The following is a 7,461-nucleotide window of genomic DNA, read 5'->3' as shown; positions in this document are numbered from 1 at the left end:
CAGGCGGACTCTCAACCACTGCGCCCCCAGGGAAGCCCAAAGCCAGTATTTTTAATAAGTAGGTGTGTCTTCTGCCAGGTCTCAGGAAGCAGCACCTTCCTCACTGTTCACTTCAGGCCCTGACTCTACACCCTGGGACCCTCTGTCCTTGTTCCTCCATGGCCTCATCTGATGTTGGCATTGGACAGGATGCCCTCCTTGGGAAATGCAGTTTTTGCAACCCACTTTCTATTAGTATCAAGGGTTGTTAAAAAAAAAAAAGTCAAAAAAAAAAAAAAAAGTCACAGGCTTATTTTTGCTAAAAAAAAAAAAGACAAAAAAAAAAAAAAAAGTCACAGGCTTATTTTTGCCAGTGCCCTGGTTTCTATGGCAATATAATTTCCTCGAAAACTAAACAGGTTTCTAATCTTTTTGTATCCAGTCAAGTCCAAAGTTCTTTCCTCGACATATTTCTCAAGAACGCTTTATTACAATTAATTTTTTTAGTACCTTAGGAATTATATACAGTTTTTAGCTCTACCAGGAAACTAACCATTTCTGTAACGTTTTTAAATAGGAAAGTATGTCCTAATTCCAAATGATGATGTAAAAATTAACGTCTGGAAGTATGAACAACACATTTTTTAGACAGAGATTGCATATAAGATAAATGTATGGGACTTGTTTTGAAATTGTTGGAATAAAGTATGATGAGGTTATTGGTGTGTTTAGTCTACCTGGGGTTCTGAGAATCACAGATGCTGATATTGAGGTGGAGATCAGTTAGGATACAATCCCATAATCTCTTCTCTTGTTATATCCAGATGGGTTCCTGTCTCTCTTAATGACTTTTTTTTTCCCCTTGGGCTTACTTGCCCTATAATTGGCAGGGCTCATTCTTATACATTCTCAGATAAGAGAGTGAGAACAAGGGAAAGTTTGATAGATAGGACAGTGTGGAAGCAGCCCTCCAGCTCTCCGTCCCATTGACCACGGAGCACGGTTGCTCCAGCAGCACCCCCTGCCTCTTTAAGGGTCAACTCATGTCGTGCTCACACAATTAACCTTGCTCTGATAAAAATCTGAGAAAGCATGCTGGATTCTCTTATATGAAGTTGATTACAGGTGTTGACAACCAGCCTTCAGGAGAGATCAAAAGTGGCAAAAGCAATTTATTCACTCACATGACTCTAGGATGCTTGGTCTGATGGGATAAACCATAATCCAAGGAAAGATCTGATGAAAAGATTTATTTCCTTGTTCTTAAAACCTTAGTGCAGAATACGAACAATGTAACTCAACTAAAATTATTTTTTGGAAGCTTCCCTGTTACACAATTGGAAAGTTAGTAAAATTACAATATTGCACCTGATTCCTAGTTTACCGTAAAAGAATTGCCGTTCTCATTTTGTAACGATAAGTGCAGCTAGCATCCTATGGAAGAGGGCACCTACTCTGACAACGCCGTCCCTGAAAGACATCTGATATTTTATTCTGTTCTTCCATGTCAGGAATTCTTAGGCCATGCTAATGAGAGTATTTTTAGTCATATATTTCAGCTGCATCTTATATACCACCTGAAGCAGGGCAGCTTCAAATAATAAGAGCACTAAGCAGCATAGTAATTATTATGTATAATTACTTCCGCACGGTAGGTTGGCTCATAAATTTTAATGGAGCTCTTTCCACAGTGGTGATCGCCAACCTTCCTGGCATTTGTGGGATAAATGTTTATCCAAATAGAAATAATGTGGTAGAGTAATTTCATAGTCAGCCTGAATCCTCCCTTTCTCAGTCTCCCTAGAGGTTATTTTAAATGCATAGAATTGGAGGGGAGGGAGATGATGGTTATCCTACTTTGGAAGTTCTCATGTCCACACACTGACTCCTGATATTCATCTTCCTGGCAGAGATGTAGGTTGGTGCAAAATAGCTCCTGGGCAGACAGACAAGTTTACTGCCAGCAGCTGGAAGCTCAGTTCTTTCCAAGAGCCAGGTAAGAGCTTGACTCCGGGAAAGGAATCAGGAGAAGCTTCCCTCCTTTCTCTCCTCTGGATTCATTGTTAGCTGGAAAGGGCGTGAGAGAAATCAACCGCACTTTACAAAGACACTAGAAATAGAATGTGTCTTTGCAAAAAGAATGCATAGCATGAGGGGATTTTTACACTATACCTATACGTACAGTCGATTCCATTTATGCAATGAACTTCTCTAGTACCTTTAAAAATCACCGATTATTTGACAGAACCTGGGGACACAGAGATTGGAATCCCTGATGGTCAAACATTGTTGGGGAAGGAAGAGGAAACATCTTTACAATTATAAAGTAGATCCTTGAGGACTGAAAGGATCTTTGAGGATTTTATTTCATCCAAGTGCAATTAACATATATATGTTTAAGAAGACATTGTTGGAATTTTAGTTCCTCCAAAAGCAGAGCCTGAGAGAATGTAGAGCAGGTAGTTTTGGGGGGAGGTGATGCTGGGAAACAGGAGTGAAGTAATAGGGAGAATGAGACAGGAGAGGAGAAAAAGACGATGTAAGGATGTATCATCAGGGTCATTGGCATGAGTGCGGGGCTCCCAATACTGCTATAATCTTCTGAAAAGCATACAGAAAGTTTTCCAGAATTGTCCATCTAAAAGACAACAGGCTAGAGGATCCACCCCCTGGCTCTGGTCTCTATTAATTGAGGGCTATTACGGGGTTGGGGGTGATTCACAGCCCCGAACTTCCTGGCTGTGCTTGCAGGCATGGACCTGGTGAGTTGTGCTGTAAGAGAAGGCCCTGGGGCAGAAAGCAGAAAGGCATGCGTGATATGCCTGAGGTAGACCACTGAGCATGCACAGATTTGCCCGCTGCAGCTGAAAATCAGAAGCAGGCCAAGGAGATGGGTGGGGGCCTAAGAGCATCTGCTACTCACAACCACTTAATAAGGAAAGACCATTTTAGAATGATGATGTCAACTGCGTGAAGAGCTTCTAACAGTGTTCCCTATTCTTCCTTTTAAAGGTGCGCACACATCTAACGCCCCAGGTGACATACATCATCTGTTTCCTGCTACATTCAATTCCAAACTTTGAGTCTCTTCTGACATTATTGCTCCACAGGTTCTTAGTCTTTGCTGAAGTTTCCATTATACTTAAGGCCTAACACGTCTGCTTGAGTTGTAAAGTGGATTATAATTTCCAAAGAAAAAGGACATATTTATGATTTCATAATGGTTTTGACATTAGTCTGGCTTGTGTTTCGAAACAATCATTTTGAAGGAAATAATTGATAGATGCGGCTCCGTAAAAATGAGAGGAAAAGAAAGGTATGCCCCAAATATGCCGTAAACAAAACTAAAGACAAACAATTAGGGGAAAAAAACTTATCTGCAAGAAAAACAAGTTTATGTTCAGGAAAAAAGTGTCACAGATCAATAAGAATAAAGATATATAGCTGAAAAGTTAGTAACTTACGTAGGAAAAAAATGCAAATGGCAAAGAAACATTTGAAAAAGACAGTCCAAGAGATGAAAGTGAAATTACAATAAATGTAAAATTGGCAATCAAAAGAATGATCATGCTATCTATCACAGGTTCAGTGAAATGGGCATCTTGTGCCCTGTTATTGGGAGTGTAGAACTGGAGCATTTCTGTTACGTCAACTTGGCATAACAGAATTTACAAAATTTTAAATTTAAAATTTAAAAACCGAGAAATTCTATCTCCTACGATTTACCCACCCACATAAAGAGGTAAATTCGGTAAAGAGGTATCAACGCAAATTCCCGTCATTTACTGTGGCAGAAAGAAAAATCAGAGAAAAAAGAAAACTAGCAGTAAGAGATTGTTTAAATAAATTTTTCTTATGTTGCTACGTAAAATCAGGCTTTCAAAGTATATTTAAATATTTTAGAAAAGGCTCATGACACAGAAGAGAAAACACGGTTGGTGATATAGCATGTATCTTCTTTTTAAATATGGACTATACATATAGAAAACAATTGGAAAGTTATACACCAAACTATTAATAGCTGTCTTTGGTCGTAACATTCCTCGTGATTTCCTTTCCACTTTTCTATATTTGCATATTTTCTACAATGCCCGTGTGTACTTTTAAAATACTAGTCAAAAGTAATTATTTTTCAAAAATCTACTTCAGTGTTAAAATTAATTATGACTAAGACTTGAGTGGGCAACTCCAACTACTTTTTCTGTCTTCCCTCCTTTTCTTTTAGAAATTTTTATCTTCTAAAGGAACATATTAATATAGTATATATGAATTTTAAAGTCACTCTAAATCTACATCATTTTTCTTCAGTTAAATCCTTTTATGGGAAAACTCCAGAAAGAATTTGGAGGCATCAGGGATAGCGAGCCTAGTTTTTTTTATAGTTCTAGCACCAGAATATACAAGGATAATGAATTATCTAGTCATTTAGAGAGAGAGTGACAGCAGGAGAGAAAAAGAAAGAGGAAGAGAGAAGTACAAATGAAGAGACAGAAAAGCACGTACAGAATTACAGAATGTAGCTTGGATGTCTGAGACTGGTTCTGTTTTGTTTTCCTTCCTGAGTCATAAAGGTCAGAAAGACTATTAAGAGATTATTAAATGTTTTGGTTTTCCAAATGTGACTCTTCTGTATATAAGAAAACATCAAGAGTGAGGAACTAGAAGTAAAATTTTTAAATCCACTCAAATAGATAGTAAAAATGGAAAAATTATTTTTTGAATAAAATAAATTAAATGATAATGCTTTCTCCATGTGCTCAAGTCCTTTCCATGGGTACTCCCCAATAATTGTAAAACTGGCAAGAAAAATAACCTAATGTACTACCCAAAGTTTCTTTCCTAATCAGATTTCTGATTTCCATATGCTCCTTATTAGTTTTTCCAACATTTTAAGGTGGTGTATTAAATATACAAAAGTTACACAAAGGCAAAAAATTAAGAAAAGCATGTACAACATGTTGACACAATCAAAAATAAGAAGGTTGAAATTCTCATATGCCCTTTTTTTCTTTTCTCATGGCAACAGTGTTCCCCTGGGAACTTTGGAGGAGACAACTCGGAGGATTATGATTCGCCACTTGTGGCTGAATAATTTGTCATCCCGGTCTGGCACATTTTTTCCCTCTTCGTTCGATCTTGCCTCATTAGAGGCAGCTGACAAAACAATCTTAATTGAAAATAGGCTGGAGGAAGCATTTGCTGAATATGGAGTCCAAATAATGGATTGGGACATGGGGAGTCAAATCATAAAACTCAAGAGCATATGTGCAGGCAGATCAGAAAGGTGAAGCAAAAGTAAAGAAAGGAGCAAGAGTGCAAAAGCAAAGTGATGGTTAATCAAGAGGCATACACACAAGGACGGGTCCAAAGATAGGACTCAAAGTTCACCTGCCCAGAATCCAAGCAATATACAGGCATTAGCATTCAGGGGCAGGAGTGCAGTTTCTAAAATGACTGTGATATTAAGGAAGGAGATCTAGGCAGAAGCCACCTGCAAGAGAATGGAATGGAAGATAAAGGAAACCAGAAATTTCCAGTTTCTAGGAAATCAGGATCCCAGGAAGACCAGGTAGATGATCTATTTGAAACTGAGCAGGTGAAAAAGTACATTTGGATTTTATATATTCCCTTCATCCAAGAAGGACTGGTCTCAAAGTAGGGGTGGAGCCAAAATAATAAGTAATTATTTCAGCTGTCCCAAGTCTGCAGGTTTGAGAGCTACAGGAGCAATAAGTCTAAAAGATAATTAACATAATGCTATATTCTCTGTGGTCCTCTAACTTTTCTTGTTTTTTGTTTTTATATTTTTTTACATTTGCTTTTCCATAAACTCAGAGACTTCCAATGTTTTCTTTAACTATAAATTAGATAAGCAGAATTATACAACATGTTAACATAAATGTAACACATGTCCTTTCCTATGATTGCCTGCTGTTTACATTATCAAACCCCATGTGCTGTCCACCACCTAGTGACCTGCATGCCCCTCAGTCCCCTGGTAGCTATGATGTGGCCATGCTCCTTCTGAAACTGTAACAGAAGGGTTATTTCATTTTCCTTTCTGTGTCAGGAAAGAAAGCAAAAGCTAGGGGACAATCAGTCAAGAGGTACAGTGTGCTCTAGAGTACAGCCTCAGGGACTCAGGGAGGAAGTCAGAGAATCTGAGGATGTACAAACCCTGGTCCCGACAATACCAGTCAAGACATGGAGGATTCCAGGTCCAGACGCAATTAGTCTGATTTTGATTCCTAGGATGACAATTCTGTGCTTGGCTAGAAAATATCCAATTCTCTAGAAACCGTTCCTATCAACACAGAGATCGTTCTGCATGCCAGACGACACAACTTAACAAAAAACGTATTTTCTTGGAGGCAGGAGCAGCCTTTTTAAGTCATCAATTCACTACTCTGCTTTCTTTAAACTATTGCACCTAGATTAAGGTGTATTCATTTGGAAAGCTTCTGTTAAGGATGGACTGCAAGCACCCCATGTTTGACAAAACAAGATATTCTTCCTTATGCATTTGACCATAAGCTTGTCATTTGGCCATTTTAGTATCACACTTCCTCCTTTGTCCTCAGAGAAACTAGAGAAGAGTTGATCACCTTTACACACACATCAGTATTCCAGAGCTGTGTCTCCCAAATAGATGGCTCAGATGTCTCATCCATTCAACTCATAAACATAGAGGCAACAAATTTCCGTGTCACCTCACAGAGTATTCTTACGTCAAATGCCCCCCTTACTGTGGGCACCCAAATTGAACGGAATTCAATTCAACAATGCACTTTTACCAAAAAGCGTTGTTCTTTTGCATAAATGCTGTCCTTTCCTATCTCTATTTTAGTCCAATTACGAGTCTTGATCTTAAATGACTTTTCCGTCTGCAGTGAGGACCAGCTACCTCCAATATATTGTTACTAAGCTCAAGTTTCTTCTCACTGCCCTGGAAAGGAAGTCTAAACGTGGGTGAACGCAGGTTTTGTGAGGCCTGGAGTTCATACAATGTGTGGGTCTCCTAGCATCTTACAGAACGTCCAGTGTTTCTCAAGAGGTCAGAGAGTTATGTTCCTCAGTGGTGACAGTGGGGCACTTTCACTTGGTCATATTATATCAACAGGGGAAAGTCTCAGAATGACAACACACAACTTTCTGAGATTAGATGTTGAGGTTTTTACTGGGTCGAAGCCACAAATAGTGACAAGAACTAAGCTTTATTGGGTATTCCTATCTACAAGGTGCTAGGTTAAGTGATATACACATTTATTGTTATTCATAAACATATTATGAGAGGTAGATATCCTAATTGTGCCCATATTACAGATGAAGTAACTGGGGCTGAGAGAGGTTAGGAAGCCATGATTCAGGATTTGAACCCAGACACTTTGCCATCAAGGCCTGCGCCCCTAACCAGGATGCTACTCTGGCTTCTGAGAAGCAGAGGCTCTTGCAGGGAATCTGCTTTCCCTGTGCAATATTTCC

At 38.9% G+C, this 7,461-nt stretch overlaps 1 protein-coding gene across 1 annotated transcript in view; it reads right to left on the bottom strand.

Moving 5' to 3' along the window:
• Nucleotides 1–7,461, bottom strand: part of RAB3C (RAB3C, member RAS oncogene family) — a 300,910-nt gene that overhangs the window by 237,714 nt on the left and 55,735 nt on the right. The window lies entirely within an intron of this gene.

This window comes from Physeter macrocephalus, chromosome 8, assembly GCF_002837175.3.
Source record: "Physeter macrocephalus isolate SW-GA chromosome 8, ASM283717v5, whole genome shotgun sequence".
Classification (NCBI taxonomy): domain Eukaryota; kingdom Metazoa; phylum Chordata; class Mammalia; order Artiodactyla; family Physeteridae; genus Physeter; species Physeter macrocephalus.
The sequence above is the reverse complement of the archived record's forward strand: the minus strand, read 5'-3'. Positions and strand labels throughout refer to the sequence as shown.